At 41.1% G+C, this 21,698-nt stretch overlaps 1 protein-coding gene across 5 annotated transcripts in view; it reads right to left on the bottom strand.

Annotated features, from left to right (window-relative positions):
• Window positions 1-21,260, bottom strand: part of sytl5 (synaptotagmin like 5) — a 153,708-nt gene extending 132,448 nt beyond the window's left edge. For 2 of the 5 annotated variants that reach the window (XM_033033116.1, XM_033033113.1), the window contains exon 1: window positions 20,868-21,260. The gene's annotated coding sequence lies outside the window, so the exon portion shown is untranslated. Of the gene's footprint in view, window positions 1-20,463; window positions 20,483-20,856 lie in introns of those variants that run through there. The other 3 variants (XM_033033114.1, XM_033033117.1, XM_033033115.1) reach the window with 3 other exon arrangements.
• Between the last annotated feature and the right edge of the window lie 438 nt (window positions 21,261-21,698).

Here is a 21,698-nt window from a genome sequence, read left to right on the forward strand (position 1 = left end):
CCTTTCAAATCAAAAGAACCTGCACAACTGGTTCAACATCAAAAAACCAACTGCAACTATTCTTCTCCACCAAGTTATTAAGCCTGGATTCTATCAACTCCTGACATATTTAGTAATATAAAGACAAAGGATTTATGTGTTAAAAAAGGAGATCAGTTTAAACTTACACATAGAAATGGATTAGGATTAGTGACTAGGACTAGGACTAGACTAAAATTGTTTAACTAGTTCAATTCAGAGCATTACAACACATAATCAAGTATTTCACAGAAATCACAAGTTCCCTAACAGAACTCTCGCTTATTTATTTTGTAAAATGTAAAACTTTTAAGGAGTTGACTTCAACAATGTACAGAATTCTAAATTTTAAAGAGCTTTAAATCTGTCCAACCTCTCTCGCACGCGTGCACACGCAAGCGCGCACATCCCTCCTTTGCTTACTAATCCATAAAAGCTTTGAGATTTACCAATGTCACAAAGTGAAAATTGATTGGCAAGAAACTTAAGGGCCTGTCCCACCGAAAAACTGACACTCTCCAAAAATTTTGCGCGACAACGGCCTGTCGACCTGCAGCCGCATTGAGGCCGTACGCAGCGCCTCGATGGCCGTACGCAGCGTCTCGACGCCGTATGCCTAGCACATGGCGTTGCGCGATGATATCACCGCCCGGCGTGCTGTTGCGTGATGACGTAACCGCCCGATGCCGTGCGACGTCCAAATTCAGTCGGCCCGCCTCCTGCCCAGCTGATTGGCGAGTATGATGTCGGGACCAGCTCCGCCCAACTCCAGACGGCTCCACGGTTGGAAGTGAGACCGGCCCCGCGAGGCCGTACGCCTCAAGCCACCACGTTTGGTCGCGCTAGACCATGCAATCGCATGCTGGTGGGACAGGCCCTTGAAACTCGGCAAAGTTCTGCATCACCATTTTTGTAAGCTCTACGTGCTTTACAAACCCTACCTTCCTGAAGTTCAACTTAATTTATTTTAGTTTTTAGAGATACAGTGCGGATACAGGCCCTGGGCCCACCAAATTCACGCCGACCAACGATCAACCCCATATGCTCATTCTAGCCTACACCCTAGGTACAATTTACAGAAGCCAATTAAACTACAAACCTGCATGTCTTTGGAGTGTGGGAGGAAACCGGAGCATCCGGAGAAAACCCACGCGTTCACAGGGAGAACGTACAAACTCTACACAAACCATCAGAGGTCAGGATCGAACCCGGGTCTCTGGTACTGTAAGGTAGCAGCTCTTCTGCTGCACCACTGTGCCACCCTCAACTTTTCCAACAATATTTCAACTCACACAAACAATCACTCAGAGACCCAAAGATTTGTAAGTGCTCCAATAAAAATAGAAACCACTGGGTATATTCAGATCAGGCAGCATCCAAGTAGAGTGAAATTGAATTAATGTTTCAGGTCGATGATCCTTCATCAGAGACTAATCCTGGTGCGAATCCCTAGTGTTTTTTTTGTTTTTTTCAGATTTCCAGGAAATCTGCATTTTTGATTCCAGCTAAAATATTGCAGCTTCTTTACGGTCTTCAAAACAATTTGGTTTCTAATGGAAATATTTGACAGCTCATTAATGTTTTCATGTTTACACATACACAACCACTTGTAATTGTTCTCATGGTATTTTCATTATTGTTGCTGAATTCAAGAAACGCAAATAAATAATTTCTGCAAGGGAATTAAAATAATGTTAATACCCTGGAATCAGTTCAGAGAAAGTTTATTAAACCAATATTTGGAATGGGAAGGTGAATGGTTGATTCAAGCCTATCCAGCTTTTGTTTAAAAGAGTGAGAGTACATGATTGAAACATGCAAGTTCCTGAAGGGTCTTGGCAGGCTGGATGTGGAGAGAATATTTCCTCTGGCAGGACAATCTGAAACTATGGAGTCATACAGCAGGGAAACAGGTCCAACGGCCCAACTTGCTCATGCCGACCAAGATGCCCCATCTACACTAGTCCCACCTTCCCACATTAGGCCAACTCTCCAAAACTTTCCTATTCATGTACCTGTTCAAGTGCCTTTTAAATGTTATATTGTACCAGCTTCAACTACCTCCGGCCATATACCCGCCACCCTCAGTATTAAAAAAACTTGCCCCTCAAAGTTCCTATTAAATCTTTCCCCTTTCACCTTAAATATATTTCCCCTGGTTTTTGATTCCCCTAATTTACAATACAATACAATTTATTTGTTGTCATTTGAACCCAGAGGTTCAAACTAAATTTGGTTTCTGCAGTCATACAAACAAGAAGAACCAAGACACAACACAATTTACACAAACATCCATCACAGTGAATCTCCTCCTCACTGTGATGGAAGGCAAAGCCTTATCTCTCCTTAATCTAAGCCTTAATCTGGTCATTGTTTAAAAATAAAGGCTTGGCTATTTGTGACAGACAATATGAAATATCTCTCAAAATTTGTTCACAAGCCTTTGGTTATTGCCAAGTAGTGGAAAACTCTCGACAAGGGAGAAAAAGATTCCACAGATATATGGCCAATGTAGAATGGAGGTACAATCAAATCAGTTGAACAGCCAAAGATAGACAGCCAAAGAAAAGGACAGCCATTTTCTTTTTAATGGCAAAGGAGGTTTTAATGGCAAAGCAGACTGAGTTTCTACTCCTTCTCCCAATTCATAGGTTCAAAGCTACAATGTCCTTTGGATTAAAAAAAATCTCGCTTGTCATTTTTGGTATTATTGCTATTACTCTGCCATGACTGTGTCGGAACTTTTCAGAGCTCACATCAAATTTTAATTCTCTGGTTGGCACAACATCTTCAATTCATATCACTGCATATGAGATTCTGGTGTTACTGACAAGCAATGCATTCACATGGGAAGGGGAAAGGTTTGATTCACAACACAATCTACTGAATTTACATTTTACATCTATTAGTAGCAACAGATTAAATGCTGTGTTCGACTCAAAGTGTCAGACCCTTCCGGTCATCATCATCATTGTTGAAAACATCAACAGGCACGGTGCCTCATAATGCTGTGTACGACAGTGATCGCAACTTCTACTGAAGTGTGGATGGCCGTTGGCTCGCTAGGAGCTCATCCGCCCTTTGACAGGTCTTGTTTTTGGTCCTGCTGGGGGTCCACAGCCCCCTCCACACCTGTCAAACCAGGTGGGGAAGACGGTTTAGTCGCCGACTATCCGACCATGGAGCAGGTAGCACGGTACATGGTACCGTGGCGGGAGAAACCCCCCCCAACCTGACCTTTTGTACCTGTTGGTACAAAAGAAGAATGATAAAAATTGTAGGCTGTGGAAAATATTTAATTTCAGTTTCTACTAATTACAGAGAAACAGTTCAACCCTAATTAGGATTTAACATGTCCTTCCTAAACACACTGAAGCAAAACACAAATTAATTCTGATACGGAATTTAATTGTTCAAAGAAAGAAGGGTTCTGACCCGAAATATCACCTATCCATGTTCTCTCGAGATGCTGCCTGACTTGAGTTACTCCAGTAGTTTGTGTCCTTTAACTTTAAAAGTATACATGTAAATAGATTCTACGGCCCATCGAGTCCACGCCGATCATCCATTCACGCTAGTTCGATGTTATCCCACTTTCTCATCCACTCCCTGCACACTAGGAGTAATTTATCGAGTCCAATTAACCTACAAACCTGCATGTCTTTGGGATGTGGGAGGAAACTTGAGCACCTGGAGGAAAGCCACGTAGTCACAGGGAGAACGGGCAAACTCCACAAAGACAGCACCCAAGGTCGGGATTGAACCTGGGTCTCTGGTGCTGTGAAGCAGCAGCTCTACCAGCTAAATCAAAAAGCACAATTATGAATGCATATTGTATGACTTTATAAAGTTACAACAGATTATTAAAAACAAGAAAAATATTCACCCATACTTTTTATGTATTTATGTAAATCCATCATACTAATAAGCCATTGCAAGATTTCTTGCTCAGAACTAAATATGACAATGCAGAATGGTTATCGAAGGGCACAATTAAGGAGCCAAATGAGTGAAAATGAAATCTATTGGATAACCAGCAGTTACTATCAGCCAAATTGTCTCCCTACATGCAGAAATTTCCATGATATACGTATGCTGGATAAATTGTGTAACTTATTCAAAGTTATATAATACCATGGCATACTCATGAATACCACAAGTAATGGCAGGTGCCATCTATCCGTACGAAATGACATCATGAAAGCCAAATCTCTTTTTCTGGTCTTTTAATCTGACTTTACTGGTCTCTTGGAAACGTAATTCCCTTTTCATGTATTCATGTATCTGTACACTGTGGGTGGCTCAATTGCAATCATGTATAGTATTTCTGCTGACTGGTTAGCAGGCACTGGTTAGCATATTTTCCTTGCACATTTTTCTCCATGGATGGAGTTCAATAACTGTGATGACTTGGGTCATGAGCAACCAACATTTCTGTATAATCATACTGCCAATTAACAGAACACTCAAACGATATCTTAAATGGTCAACCACAATAATATGAATGCTCTTAACGAGGCCAGACTACAATGAGGCTAAATATTATTTTGGCAGCAGAAAACAATGCTGGCAGTGACAGTAATATTAACAAATGCTGTTCTGAAAATTCTTGGTTGCTGAGGTGTAATGTGAACTCATTTTAGCGACAATTTTACATAGTAAAACATCTACACAGTGCCAAAGCCCAGTATGATCTAAATATATAAATCACTACACTGGTGGGCATCTTTCAGTTCCAATAAACATTGATAGTTGTATTGCTTAATTGCCATAGAATGGTTAACAACAGTACTTGCAGAAGGACGACACTAATTTTGACTTACTGTCACCTTGAAACTTTGCTCAATAGTGAAGATCTATGTTCTCAAATCATCAACAGGAACGGAGAAATCAAGTTGTAAAGTGAATAGATAACCTACTGCTTTGTTTCTTTTTCTTTGGCATTTCTATGGTTTGGAGATTAATTTGCGCTTTGCAAGCATCATAAATGTTAAATCCAGATTGCAGGCATGTTGAGGTGTAAGGAAATTAATCATCTGATCATCAGAAAGGTTATCAGATCAGATTCAATTTTAATTGTCATTGTCAGTGTACAGTACAGAGACAACGAAATGCATTTTATAAAAGGGCAAGTGGAGTTATTTTGTGACTTGAATATATATTTAAAATATATTGTACTATGAATGCTGTAAGAAGGACCTGCAGATGCTGGTTTAAACCGAAGATAGACACAAAAGCTGAAGTGATTCAGTGGATCAAACAGCACCTCTGAAGAAAAGGAATGGGTGACGTTTTTGGGTCGAGACCCTTCTTCAGACTGAGAGTCAGGGGAAAGGGAAACGAGAGATATAGTACAAATGAATGAAAGATATGCAACAAAATAACGATGAAGAAACAGGCCATTGTTAGCTGTGGGCTAGTTGAAAATAAGTTACAGACAATGAGACTCAGCAAGACGACTTTGGAACGAGTACCACAACTTGGGTAGGGGAGGGATGAAGAGAGAGGGGTTGCAAGGACTACTTGGAGTTACAAAAATCAATATAATGCTTGCAGTTTCAATTCATGTGTACAATATAATTTTCCAGTCAAATCAATAATAACTCCTATATCATGGGTAAGATGTCCTTTACATTGAAGGTTGTTCTTCAAGCGTGAAGTATATTTTATTGTCATATGCCCCAAAATGGAACCATAAAATTATTACCTGCAGCAGCACCACAGGTAGGTAAACATAGTGCTCAGTAGATCCATAATAAGCAACAAAAAGTTAAATACTTTTTTTTTTTTTTTTTTAAATAGTGCAAAAAACAAAGCCCCAAGTCTCTTGTGTAATCCAGGCAGTTCGCAGTTTAGTTGGAGTTCGTTCCAATGTTCTTGGTATATAAAATAAAACCATTAAACCATTGACAAATGTAAAACCACTATCTTACTATGCCTTTGCTAAATCATGCATCTATAGATTGGCAGGAAATCTTATGAATCATAAATTAGCTCACTAATTCAGAAACTTTGTATCAATGCATACTTTGATGGTTCGATTTGCACAGGGAAGTAAAGCAAAAACCAATTAGATCCTTGCCCGAGTTAAATGAGCTAATTCAGCCAGGTGCCAGCAAGAAAACGTAGGAAGCTTCACTCTCCATTCGTGTCCTTCATTCGATACTACTGAACTGAGACCAATTGATTTTCTGCATGCTAGATTATAGAAACAAAAGGAGTTATTTAGCCTCTCAAATTTATCTCACCGTTCAATAAGATCGTGGTCGATCTGTGAATTCTTGGATGTACCTGCTTTTTCCTTTATTTTTCACAAGAACTTTGTTTAGTTTATTATTGTTACGTGCACTGAGGTACAGTGAAAAGCTTCTTATCACGTGTTATCAAGTCAAAAAGACTATAATGATCAAGCCATCCGCAGTGTACAGATAAAGGATAAAGGGTAGAATGGTTAGTGCAAGATAAAGTTCAATGAAAGAAAGTTCAAAGGTCTCCAATGAGGCAGATGGGAGGTCAGGACCACACTCGAGACAGTGAGAGGACGGTTCAGTTGCCTGGTAACAGCTGGGAAGAAACTATCCCTGAATCTGGAGGTATGAGTTTTCAAATCAAATGCTATTTAATCACAGATTAAATGGATAACGGAACCATTTATGGAAGGAGGTTTCAAGGTTCATTTGCACATGTGGATCAATGTTACTCCCGACAAGTTTTATTTTAATTTCTAATATCAGTGTTGCAACTGTGCACTTAAAAAAATTCATTTCAGTGAAATCATTTCAGCTAAATTAAATTTAATTATTGATTTAATTGTGCTCATCTGTACACTGGGAAAATGTGAATTTACATTCAACTAGATACAATATTAGATTTTTTTTTTTTACTATCGTGTAAACATTTTGCCTACAGCAATTCTTATCACATGTAGAAAAATAAAATTGTACTGCCACAAACTACTGGATATACATCTTTCTGCTCAATGACCTTGTTTGTAACAGTTGTAACTCAGTTTTTAAAATGAACGTGATGTTCAGTGTTTACATTGAGTGCCAACACTGATATATACTGTACTGCAAAGAATTAGAAATAAGGAACTGCAGATGCCAGTTTACAAAAGATGACACAAAGTGCTGGAATAACTCCGAGGGTCAGGCAGCATCTCCAGAGAACATGGATTGGTGACGTTTCGGGTACCTTTCGTCACCTATCCATGTTCTTCAGACCCGCTGAGTTACTCCAGCACTTTGTGCAGAGAATTAGATGTGCGTCTACAATATGTCAGCACTGAATTACTAACTTGCAGTGCTGCTGCAATAATATTTTTTTCAGAGGGTAACTTCAGCTGGTCACAGTGCCATGAGTGGAGCGTGGATTTATAACCCTCCAACATTAGCACAAAAAGAAATGCTTTAGTTCACATACCATTACAGCTACTAATGGTCAACGAGATGACAACTTCACTTCTATGAGCACACATCACTATTTCATGCGAACCAAAATAAATCTTGCATTGATCTTAAATGGACGCAGCTCTATAAGACTTAAGAAGGGTCTCAACCCGAAACTTCACCCATTCCTTCTCTCCAGAGATGCCCCTGAGTTACACCACATTTTTGTGTCTATCTTCAGCTCTATAAGACTTTGGTTAGGCCACATTCGGAGTATTGCGTGCAATTCTGGTCGCCCCATTAGTGGAAAGATGTGGAGGCTTTGGAGAGGATGCAGAGGGGGTGTACCAGAATGCTGCCTCAATTACAGGCTTTCAGCTACAGGAGGTGGTTGCATAGACTTGGATTGTTTTTCTAGGACATCGGAGGTTGAGGGGAGACGATAGAAATATAGAAAATTATGAGAGACATCGATAGGGTAGACGGTCAGATCCTTTTCCACCGCAGGGTAATAATGTCTGACACTAGAGGACATAGCTATAAAGGCGAGAAGGGGAAATTTGAATGGAGGTGTGCGGGGCAAGTTTTTTTTTTTTTTTTTTTTTTTAAAACACTGAGAGTGGTGGGGACCCGGAACACATTGCCAGGGGTGATGGTGGAGGCAGATACAATAGTGGCGTTTAAGTGGCTTTTGGATAGGCACATGGAAGTGTAAGGAATAGAGGGATATGGATCGTGTACAGGCAGATGAATTCTCTTTAACTTGGCATTGTGTTTGGCACAAACATCGTGGGCCAAAGAGCCCGTTCCCGTACTGTACTGTTATATCGTCTATATCGTAAGCATGCCAAACATACCTTTAACTTCATGGTATTCGCATTAGTTTATCATTGTCACATGAATTGAGATAAGGTGAAAAACTTTAACGTACTATTCAGTCAAATCATACGAGCACAATCAAGCCATGCACAAGTACAATGGGACAAAGAGGAAAACAATCTGTGCAGAATATAGTGCAACAGCGTTAGTGTTGCGGGAGCCACAGAGAAATTACAGATTAAAAAAGTGCTAGGGCTGCAATAAGATAGAATGGAGGATCGAGACTACAGCCTTAGTATATGAGATATCTGTTTAATAGTCTGATAACAGTGGGGAACAGCCCCAAATCTGATGGTACTTCCTTTTAAGCTTTTTGTGTCTCTGCCCAATGGGAGAGTGGAGAAGAGGGAATGACTGGGTTGTGGGTGGTCCTTGACTATGTTGGCTGCTTTCCTGAGGCAGTGCGAAGTGTAGATGGAGTCGCTGAGGTTGGGTGGCTGAGGGGCCAGTTTGCATGAAGGACTGAGCTGCATCGACAACTTTGCACCTTCTCGCGGTCTTAGGCAGAGCAGTTGCTTCCTACACTACCCTTGGGGACGGACATGGGGTTCTGCCTTGCAGAATACAATGTGTTCCTGCTATTCACAGTCGTTATTCTATGTTCTTGTTCAACATGGCAAATGTGTCCAAGTCGACGGAAAATATTTTGTATTTGAGAACCGCAGTATCTCAATAATAAAACGAATTAATACTCAATGCTGGAACTTATGCAATAATAGCTCATACCAGAAAGTCTTGGTGGGTTTGGGGACCACTTTCATATAATCCTGATCTGTATCCTGCATTTTACGATCCACCAGGTCCAATACCTCCTCATCCCAAAAATCTTACCGACTGCAGACTTGAAACAGTATTTGGCCATTCACTCCAAAGATGCTTTCTCCAGCACTTTGTGTTTCACTTAATCTTTCACTTTGGTCTTTTCCTCTCCTTATGCTATATCTCCAATACTTTTCATTACTGATTTAAACACCCAAGATGCATGTTTTGAACTTTGTCAAAAGAGAAAACTTTCCATTCATTTATTTCCTGGAGTCAAATGTTAACACAGAAACATACAATGATTTGTTCACATGTAAACTTGTATCCTGCTTTGTCTTTAGCATTACAAATATATTTCAGGTCCACCACCAATTTTCTGGCGACGGGTGGTCCGGCACTTCCTTTAATCTGGACAAAATGATGCGAACGCATTTGATATCACCCCCCCCCCCCCAGAAGTCCCCCCAAAAATGTGGCTCCTAGGTTAGGTGAGGTGGCCGATCTCTACCTCATCGGGACTTCTGCACTGATCATCATGTCGAATTTTTGCCCTGCAGCCAGGGCTCTGGAACTCCGGCAGGGTGGGAGCTGGTAGATCCATTCCCATAGCCAACTTCTGTGGCCGATCAGCAGGTCGAATTTGTCCCCTGTGGCCGGGGCACTGGTCTGGCTGGAGCCGGCAGATCCGTTCCCACAGCAGACTTTCGAGGTCAGTATCACGGTTCCCCGGCAGCCTAGGCGGACTGTTCTGGTAACGTTGGACACCTCTTGGAGGCCTTGACCTCTGTTGGTCCGGTAAGGCTTTGGAACCAAGGGCGCCGTAAAATCGATGGTGGACCTGTGCATAAGTGGTAGAACGAGACCTCACTTCACCATATACCAACTGCATTAAGTCACACCTTTGGCATAAATGAAATTCTTCTAAGTTGCCCCGAAACAAAGTCTGCAAAAGTCTTTTTTCACAGCTCATACTAACCAAATGAATCCTGCACTAATTATGATCCATAATGCTTGAAATGAATCTCATAAAAATGTCCTAAAAATGAATAAAAAGCTCATTGAATAAAATGAGAGATATTTGCAACAACAAAAAAAAAATCAAAAGCCTGTTCCAATTCACTGGGAAAAAAATAACATTATTTTCTATATTAAAAAAATTACATAACTTCAGGTTGCCTTGAAAGTGCTTTACAACCCATTAAACAAACTTGGGAGCATGGGGTGCCTCTTTTAATTGAGGTAGTAAATACACACGACAGGCCAACATTATCTTAATGACCATACATTCTGTTTAGTGACATTAGTCGAGGGATAAATATTGACCAGGATATACAAGAAACCCTCCTATCTTTACTTTGAAGGCAGTGCTGAGAGAAGACATCTGGTCCAACAATACGAAACAATTATTTTTAAAGCTCACCGTTTAAATTAAGAAGTGGAAACAAGGATGAGCGGATGTAGACCAGTCTGAAGAAGGATCCCAACACAAAACATCACCTATCTGTGTTCTCCATGGATGCTGCCTGACTCGCTAACACTCTCCAGCATTTTGTGACTTCCCCTTGTTTAAATTATTAATGCTTTTGCTGTACCACTAATATTTAAGTTGCAAAATTGCATACTTAAAAGATAATCTAAGAGCTAATAAATGTACAAAATGCTGGCATTAGAAAAATAAATTTGCAATTGAAATTTATGAATCAATCATCGAAATTCCAAAGTTGCACGTAGAAACAAGGAACTGCAGATGCTGGTTAATAAACAAACTGTATATTATTTTCATTGAATACAAGATTCAAACCAGGTTGACAAATGTACACAGTGTACTGCACAGCGGGGTCAAATGTACACCATAAAATCATTTTACATTGGAAGTAGACGTGAGAATGCAGGAAACTGGAAGGAGAGAAAGACTTTGCTCAACAGGTTGGGCCTTGAATATCACATTTTGAATATCACATATTAGCATGTGTGTACATTCTCCTGTTTTGTCAACAAAATAAAACCCAATCTGACAAAGCTGCCCTGCTGTTTCTCAACCTGGCTATCCCATGATTTGCTGACGTGTATTTCAATGATAAAAGTGTTCCTTTGCAGATCGACTTTGAGGCCTTACCTTTTTTTTTGTTCCACAGCCAACATACCAGGGAGACAGAAGTCCTGCATAGTCATATAGTGCGAAAACAGGCCCCTTGGCCCAACTTATCTATGCTAACGAACATGCCCCATCTACATTAGCCCCACCTATCTGTGTTTGGTCCATATCCCTCAAAACCTATCCTATGCATGTACCTGTCTAAATGTTTCTCAAACATTTCGATAGTACCTGCCTCAATGACTTCTTCCAGCAGCTTGTTCCATACAGCTACCACCCTTTGTATAAACATTTTGCCCCTTGGGTTCCTATTAAATCTATCCCCCTACCCTCTTGCCCCACCCCATCTTAAATTTATGTCCTATGGTAACAGATTCCCCTTATCTGGGTAAAGGGGTTCTTGATTCCGCTGCTATGGGCAGACCTTACAGATGGTAACATATCAAAAAAAAACCCTCATATTGAATTTTACTGCTTCCGTCATTTTCCACTGCTGACTTTCTCCTGAAAAAAGCATAGATCAGAAAAATATCTGAAACGAGTGTACCCTTATGGTGAGACAAGAGACAAAATCCTGCTCTTCCTGGCCCTGAGGAAGCCAAACAAGGTCGTAAAAGACACGGACCCACCCAGCTCAGCCCAGAAAACACTCAGATTTTGGGTTGACATTGCATACTGATTAGTGGCATCAATGGACACAATCAGCATATTTGAAGCAGTATAGTAGTAATGTAAAAACCTGCTTCTTTCCCAGAGGCATCATGATTAGAATAGCAGTTAAATATCAGAACAAGGCAAACAGCAGCAGCAGCGTTGGAGAACCCAAGATTCTTGTGACCATTCCGTCAACAGAGGGCTTGAGGCCCCGACCGCGGGAGAGCCAAAGGAAGAGATTGAACTGTTTTTTTTGCCTTCCATCACAGTGGAGTGGAACGTGGAGGAGTCACTGTGGCGGATGTTTATGGTAAAATGTGTTTTGTATGTTCCGTTGCTTTTTATTTGTATGACTGACTTGGCAAATTAAATTCCTCGCATGTTGCAAAACATACTTGGCTAATAATGTATTATTGTGATTGTGATTGATTGTGATTAATGCTTAATTCTTTCCAACTTCCTTCCTGCCTCACGAGTGCAGCTACAAATCATTAAACACAGGGATAAATCCAAGTACAAGTGAATAGCAACAGGTACCTATTAGTTTTCGTTTACATCACACCAATTGTTCAGGGCTTATTTACTTAGTTCCCTAATTATACAATAGATTATCAATACTCAAGGGTAATAATCAAAGGCAGTAGCATCACAGAGTACTGAGATTATGATTTTTTATATTCCTGATTTCCTTTTACGTATATCAAAAACTTCAGCAGCTGGAAATCTGAAATAAGACACAAAAATGCTGCGTTCACTCTGTAGCTCATGAGTGGAATGAATAACAGTTAATATTTCAGGTCTGGGACTCATCGGAACTGGGAAGGTCTTTCTAATGTTGTGATGGTACCTGCCTCAACTACCTCATCTGGCAGCTATTTCCATATATCCACCACCTTTTGTATAAAAAAAGTTACCCCTCGGGTTCTTAGTAAATCTTTCTCCTTCACTGTAAACCTATGTCCTCTGGTCCTAGATTCCCTTACTCTGGGAAAATATACTGCATTATCCTATCTATTCCCCTCATGATCTAACACACTATGATCACCCCTCATCCTCCTGCGCTCCAAGGAATAAGGTCCTAGCCTGACCAACATCTGCCTATAGCTCAGGGCCTCGAGTCCTGGCAACGTCCTTGTAAATCTTCTATGCACATTTTCCAGCTTAACAATATCTTCCCTATAACAGGGTGACCAAGGTTCTTCCCTTCCACTCCACCAACCTCGACATTCAACAGATTATAAATTGCAATATCTGCCATTTAGATTCCACCACCAGATACATATTCCCCACCCTTTTCAGCATTTTAAAAGGGCCTTCTTTCTTTAGGTTGTGTCTGATTCCACCATCTCCCCTGGCAGCATGATGATAGCAGCCAAGGCTCTCAGCATAATAAAAAACTTGCATTGGAAATCTCCTTTAAAAACGTGCCCCCTCTCACCTTAAAGGGCCTGTCCCACTGTACGAGGTAATTCAAGAGTTCTCCCGAGTTCTCCCCCGATTCGAGTAATGTTCTCCCCTGACTCGTGTAATGTACGTAGCGGCCACATAGGGGCTCGTAGGAGTAAAAAGTAACCATTTTTTTCATCACGAGTATTTTCTTTACTCGTGGACATTTTTCACAGTGTTGAAAAAACGTCACGAGTTTACCGGATTTCCCGAGTACCAACCGTTACTCGTACGAGCCATTACGTGACATCCACAAACTCCTACGTACATTACACAAGCTCGAATCAGGGGAGAACTCTTGAATTGCCTCATACAGTGGGACAGGCCCTTTAAGCTATGCCCTCTAGTATTTGACAGTTCCTCCCGGAAAAAAGGTTTGTTGATTAAATAACTGCTTCTTATAATTGTACACACATCTGTCAGGTAGCCCCTCAGCCCCCTAATGCTCCAAAGGAAACAATTCAATTTTAATGAACCTCTCCTAGCTGATACACCACAATCCAGACGAGATCCCGGTGAACCTTTTGGGCACCATCTCCAAAGCCTAACCAAAGTTTTATAGCGTTGCAACATGAATTGCGAACTTAAAATTAATGCCCCGATCAGGAAAAAGCAAGTATGTCAAACCCCATCTACCGGTGTTGCTAGTTTTGTTTTGTTTAGTTTATTGTCACGTGTACCAAGGTACAGTGAAAAGCCTTTTTTGTTACGTGTTATCCAGTCAGCAGCAAGACTATACATGATTACAATCAAGCCGTTCACAATGTACAGATAGCCTTTAGGGAACTACAGACTTGCACTATAAAACCCCTCTGTACATTAATGCTCCCTTGGGTCCTGCCATTTACTGTATACTTTCCTCTAACATTTAACTTCCCGAAATGCAATACCTCGCATTCTTCCGGAATAACTACATCTGCCTTTTCTCCACCCACGTTTCCAGCTGATCGATATTCTGCTACGTCTTTTGACAACCTTCCTCACTATCCACAACTCCACCAATTTTCATATCGTATGCAAATTTACTAATCAGCCACGTGGATTTTTGCCCAAATCATATATACAACTCTGACAGGGTTCTCGCCACTGTTACAATGTGGCTGAACACGAGCCTGAGGTACTACCCTTCACAATGTAGAATTCAATATTGAATTCCCCAGCTATAGATAACACTTTTCAACTTTGTTTTGGATCTGGCCATTTCTGCCTGTCATCACTTTGGCTCCTTGTTTTTGTAGAGTCTTGCCAACTGGGCAGATCCCACAGCCGCAGCATTAGCAAAACATTACACAAGCCCAGAAGCTCACACCGATCTTAAGTGCTTCTTAACTCCAACATTAGCTCATCATAGCTGGTTTCACCCTAACAGAGTTATTCATTTTGTTCTGCACAGCAGTGCAGCTGGTAGACGTGCTGCCTCACAATCAATGGTCGGCCTGGACATGGTGCCAGAGACCCCGGTTCGATCCGGACCTCCAGGTGCTGCGGTTTCCTCCTACATCTCAAAGACACGCATATTTGTAGGTTAATTTGCCTCTGTAGAATTTTCCCCAGTTTTCTGTATTTATTCCATTTTTAATATTGCAGTTGTATTCTGTCCTGATGTTCTACTTTCAAAGCAGCATTGCTTTGCAAGGGTAAATGCTCGACATATGTGTACACAATTCAATTAATCCGTCAGCTTCATCAGATAATTTTGACACACAACAGCTAATGTACAAATCCAAAAATAAGCGTGGTGGTTTGTATCTGCATATTAATGTACTGGGGTGTCGCAGTCTATGTCATGAAAGTTGCCCAGATACCTTTAACAGCTTTTTACTTAGTTGGAACACAACAAAACTGTTGTTTATTGCCAGCATTTCCTCTGAAAGCATTATGAAGTTTAGGATTCCTTCACAAATATGGATTTTGAATACCTGGCCCTCTTCAATGGGGCTTTGCTGACAATGATCAAATGTATGAACTCCTCACCCAGTTCAGCAGCACCACACAACTGTTCTGCAAATCCCAGGCACTCAGAGGTATATGGAGATGCAAGGAACTGCAGATGGTGCAATTGAGCAAAACATAAAGTGCTGGTGGAACTCAGTTCGCCAGGTAGCATCTGTGGTGGGAATGGAGTCATAGAGTCATACAGCCCTTTGTCTCAACTTACCGGCGCCGACTAAAATGTCCCATCTAGTCCCACCTGCCTGCATTCGGCCCATTTGCCCCTAAACCTTTCCTGTCCATGTACTGGTCCAAAACCTTTCCTATCCATGTACTGGTCCAAATGTTACCAAACTCTCAGAACTGGGTCTCTGCGCATCCCTCTGCAATTGGATCCTCGACTTCCTCATTCACAGACCACAGTCTGTCCGCATTGGTGGAAATGTGTCAGCCTCGATAACAGTCAGCATGGGAGCACGTCAAGGCTGCGTGCTCAGCCCCCTGCTGTACTCACTCTATACTCATGACTGCGTAGCCGGTCATAGTGCGAAATCCATCATCTAGTTTGCTGACGACACTACTGTTGTGGGACGTATCACTGATGGAGATGAGTCAGAGTATAGAAGGGAGATCGACCATTTGACCAAATGGTGCCAGCACAATAACCTGGCTCTCAACACCAGCAAAACCAAGGAATTGATTGTTGACTTTGGAGGGGGTACGTTGGGGACCCACAGTCCAATGTATATCAACGGGTCGATAGTGGAAAGGGTCAAGAGCTTCAAATTCCTGGGCTGCATATCTCTGAAGATCTCTCCTGGTCCGAGAACACTTATGCAATTATAAAGAAAGCACATCAGCGCCTCTACTTCCTGAGAAGATTACGGAGAGTCAGTATGACAAGGAGGACTCTCTCGAACCTCTACAGATGCGCAGTAGAGAGCATGCTGACCAGTTGCATCGTGGCTTGGTTCGGCAACTTGAGCACCCAGGAGCGGAAAAGACTGCAAAAAGTAGTAAACACTGCCCAGTCCATCATCGGCTCTGACCTCCCTACCATCGAGGGGATCTATCGCAGTCGCTGCCTCAAAAAGGCTGCCAGCACCATCAAGGATCCACACCATCCTGGCCACTCACTCATCTCCCCGCTGCCTTCAGGTAGAAGGTATAGGAGCCTGAAATCTGCAACATCCAGGTTCCGGAATAGCTACTTCTCCACAGCCATCAGGCTATTAAACTCAACTCAATCAAAACTCTGAACATTAATAGCCCATTGCACTTTATCTGATTATTTATGTGTGTATATACATAATCAATAGTATATGGTCACACTGATCTGTTCTATATTTATTTATGCCTACTATATTCTGTTACGCTGAAGCAAAGCAAGAATTTCATTGTCCTATCTGGAACACATGACAATAAACTCCCTTGAATCTTGAAATGTCTTTTAAATGTTGTTATAGTACCTGCCTCAACTACCTCCTTTGGCAGCTTATCCCATGTACTCATCATCCTTCTAGGTCACTGCTCTATAACAAGCCCCAAGGCCCAGCCATTCACTGTGAAGGTCCTACCCTAGTTACACTACTCAAAATGCAACAGCTTGCATATTAGTATTAAATTCCAGTAATCATTCCTCCGCCCACTTGCCCAGCTGATAAACATCATGCTGCTATTTTTGATAACCATCTTCGCTATCTACAAAACTTTAGTGTCATTGCAAGCTTATTAATCATGTCTTGTATATTCTCACCCAAATCGTTGATATAAACCACAAACAGCAAAGGGCCCAGCACTGATCCCAGCAGCAGAAGCCACTAGCCACAGGCCTTCAGTCCACAGAACAACCATCCACCATCAACATTTGCTTCCTTCCATGAAGCCAATTCTCTATTATAGTTCTCTCTGGATCACATGCGATCGAATCTTCCAGAGCAGCCTACTATCCGGAATCTTATCAAATGCATTGGTCCATGCAGACAATGTCTACGGCTTTACCCTCGTCAACCTTTTTGGTTACTTCTCCCTGGTAGAACCCTCTACACATTGCCTGAGGAGGCTGTGGAAAAGAACTGGCTTATATTTAGTTTAGTTTTAGTTTAAAGATGCAGCACAGAACCATGTCCTTCGGCCCACCAAGTCTGTGCCGACCAGTGATCCCCACATAATAACTAAATTCTACACAAACTAGGGACAAAGCCAATTAACTCACAAATCTGTATGTCTTTGGAGTGTGGGAGGAAACCAGAGCGTACAGAGAAAACCCATGCAGGTCATGGGGAGAATGTACAAACTTTGTACAAACAGCACCCGTGGTCCGGATCGAGCCCGGGTCTCTGGTGCTGTAAGGCAGCAACTCTACTGCTGTGCCACCATGCAGCCCCCTGGTCTGAGAGTTGACCTCATTACCAAGTAACTTTGGACAATCCCCACATTCTTCCTTATGATTTCTACCACATTCCTTACCTAACATAGATTAAATTAAACTTATTCATAACTATTTTAAAGCCAATAGAACAGTGGTCGCTGGACCCAAAAGGCTTGCCCACAGACGCTTCCAGCACTTGCCGCTCCTACTCTAATTTCCTAAGAGTAGATCAAGATTTGCCATCTCACTTGTAAGACCCTCCACATATTGCCAGAGGAAACTTTGCTGGACACACTTGACAAGTTCCACCCTGTCTAATCCCTTGGCACGATGACAGCCTAAATCTATATTGAGAAAGTTAACATCCCTGACTATGACAACCCTATTAGTCTTGCTGCTGCCTGCAAACTCTTGGCATATTTGTTCTTCTAGTTCTCGTTGACTATTTGGGGGTCTGTAGTACACTCCCAATTAGCTGATCATCACCTTTTTATTTTTCAGCTCCACCAAGATAGAGGAACCATCTCGGATTTCTTTTTTTTTTTTTGAAAATATTTTTTATTGTAAATGTACATAACCTATTTACTTCATTACAGTCTTACATTTTTAAATTGATAATATTGTCAATTATTATTACATTGTCTCCAATACCTTTTGCCTTTTTCTTCCTTTTTTTTTTTTTAAACTAGATAGAACTAAAGAGATAGATGAAGTAAAGAAAGAAAAGAAAGAGAAGAAAAACAAAAACAAAAACAAACAAAACAAAAAAAAAGAAAAAAAAAAGGAAAAAGATAGTTAAAGAAGAATGGAAGAATTTATTAAAATAAAAAACTTCATTCGAGATATATTCGTACATTTCAGAGTATAGCATTTCATCCATTCTTTAGCCCGAGTGCTAGTCAGGTTCCTGTGCTGAACTATTCTGACCCTTTAAGTAATCAATAAAAGGAGACCATGTTCCAACGAATAATTCCTGTTTGTCCAACAGGGAAAATCTGATTCTTTCCACGTTTAAGGTCTCCGTCATTTCTATAATCCACATTTTGATTGTGGGGGCCGTAGGGCCTTTCCAAAATTTTAGAATTAATTTTTTTCCTGTTATTAAACTATAATCAATAAAGTTTCTTTGTGTTGTTCTAAATGTTTGATTTAATTCTAATATTCCGAGTATTATTAATTTTGGATCTGGGTCCAATTGTGTGTTGGTTACTTTAGATATTATACTGAAAATATTTACCCAGAATTTTTTAATTTTTATAGTTTGCAAACATATGAGATAATGTAGCTTCTAAATGTTGACATTTATCACATATAGGTGAGATATGTTGAAAAATGTTATGTAGTTTTGTTTTGGAATAATGTAACCTATGTATTACTTTAAATTGTATTAGAGAATGTCTGGCGTTTAGTGAACACTGATGTATGTGTTGCAAACTTTCTTCCCAAGTATCTTTCGTTATTACTTGATTTAATTCTTTTTCCCATGTTTGTCTGTGTAAGTCCGTCGAAGGAATGTCACTGTCTAATAAGATATTATATATATAAGATATTAATTTTTCTGTATTAGGATGTTTGTTCCAACATTCATCAAGAATTTCTGAATTTCTAATTCGAAAATTTTGAGAGTTCGATTTTACATAATCTCTAAGTTGAAGATATCTGAAATAATCATTTCCTCGAAGTCCATAAGTCTGTTGCAACTCCTGAAATGTCAGAAAAGTGCCTTCCTTGTAAAGTTGTCCCATATTTTTAATTCCATAATTCTTCCATTGTGTAAAACCCCCCTCGGATTTCTGCCATGACATTCTCCTTTATCAACAGAGCAACACCTCCTCCTCTTTTAACCTCAACTCTATCTCTATCTCGCCCATAACAGCTGTGTTAATGTGTTAGATTTTAGACATTTTAATTGTGCTAAATTGAACCAATACTGAATATTAAACAGTTTATGTCATGAAGTAGCAGGATCTCAATGTTTAATTTCACGAATCTGAGAAATTCAGAAATTGACAGCACTTTAAACACCATTTCTATTCCATCCAAAATTCTCTCCCAGAACTGGAGAAACCTCACGTGCAAAAGGGTTTACACTACCTTTTGTACACAAAAGTTCAAATACAAAGATGGCCAAGGAGTACAAAGATCTCTGGTCTCTATTCCCTATCTACTCCCCTCATCATTTTATACACCTGTATAAGATTACCCATTCCCTGTGCTCCAAGGAATAAAGTCTGAGCCTGCTCCATCTCTCCCTGTAACTCAGGGCCATGAGTCTCGGCAACGTCCTTGTAAATCTTCTCTACACTCATTCCAGTTTAACGACATCCTTCTTATAGCAGGGTGACCCAGTTGTACACAATATTCCAAATGGGGCCTCGCCAACGTCTTATACAACTAATCAAAAGTCTGCAGCCAAAATATACACCTTGAACTTTGTCTGCATAGTTACAAGGGTGACATTATGTATATTTTCATCTAGACAAACGTGTTAGCATAAACATTTAATCTCAATCCTAATTTTCGAGGAGTAACTTTTTTTGCAAGACAAAATAAAATTGATGTTAGCAAAAAATAACTATAACTACTTCACTTGTCTTTGGCATTTGTGCAGGCCACGAAAATGCTAAACAGCTGCATGAAAAACTAAGAAAAAGGGATAACTCGCTGGTGCATTCGGTAACACTGGAAACGTATCAGTAGGAAAAGCATCAATACTCCTTCAGTACAGCCAGACAAGGTCTACAAACAACATCATTTCACTGCGATGTTCTGGTTAACATTGAGTAATTAGCACAGTATTCAAAATGACGGAGCCGGAAAACAAACTACCGAAAACAGACAATATCCAGCTGTGTGGAGGTGCATTCGAGCCCTCTGCTCCAAACCCCCTCCCATACTACTCTCCCTTGCGGACTCACGGGCTGTCGCTGTGGCTGCAACATGTACAACACTCGGAGAACATCCTTACCCCGGGTCGCGACTGCTTCACACAACAACTGTTAACAGAGACAGTTCATCGCCCAGATTTTCACGTTTACGGCCACAAGGGGCAGACCAGATCCATATTAGTATCGTAGTTTAAAACCCCATCTATTCCGAATACCTTAGCCCTGAACCTTAGCCCTGCAAGGTTGGCCACCTAAACCCTGCCACCAGTTTTCTCTCGTAGATTAATGCTGAATGCAAACGGAGGGGGACATCACATTACTTCCAACCCTCAGTTCCACACGCCAAACATAAAAACCAACGCGCCCTGTGTAAAAGCCGCGTCCACCAATGTCCAAATCAAGTCGTGCCCTGTTTCCACGTACAAGTGTCTCACCTTTTCACGCGGTGTTTGTAGCGAGGCACCGAGACTGGGGATCCAGCGCCCTATTCCACTGCTGCTCGCCACTCTTCTCAATGCTACACTTGCCGAGATCTCGGGGGTTAGGCTGAAGCAGCTGTAGATCGTTTTTACTCTTCCGTGTTCCTGCTTTTCTCTCACACTGATCTGAACATTAACCTCCAGTCTGGAGATCTCTGCCTTAAAAGGGGCGGGTCGTTGCCAGCGCTGCTGTGGCGAGTTTCAGACTTGCGGGAACCCAACTGGCGTTGATGAAAGGTTCGGAACTTTAGTCTCCTGTCGACCCAAGACAACGTCTCTTGAATTTGGTCAAACAGTTCAGAAAGAGAATTTGATGCATTTGGCACTAACCTACCTACTAATCCACGGAAACCTTCCAATTCCATTCGCCCCACAAGCCAGTCAAAGAAGGGATTTTAAATCACCTGACTTGATTCCATTTCACCTCTGTTGCTATTGATCATTCGCTGGTTGGTATTCAAATGCAGTTGAGATGTCCAGGTTGGACACAAAATGCTGGAGTAACACAGCGGGACAGGCGGCATCTATGGAGAGAAGGAGTGGGTGACATTTATGTCCATCTTCGATTTAAACCTGCATCTGCAGTTCTTTCCCCCACATGAGATGTACAGGGATTTCATTTAGAGATACCAGTATGGAAACAAGCCCCTCGGCCCACCAAGTCCACGCAGACCACTGACCACCCATTAGTTCTATGTTATAAACGGTATTGAACAATCTGTATAGCCGACGAAAATGTCAGATGGAATTTTCGCACTGTGTACACATTGTATATATTTATTACTT

This window comes from Amblyraja radiata, chromosome 14, assembly GCF_010909765.2.
Source record: "Amblyraja radiata isolate CabotCenter1 chromosome 14, sAmbRad1.1.pri, whole genome shotgun sequence".
Classification (NCBI taxonomy): domain Eukaryota; kingdom Metazoa; phylum Chordata; class Chondrichthyes; order Rajiformes; family Rajidae; genus Amblyraja; species Amblyraja radiata.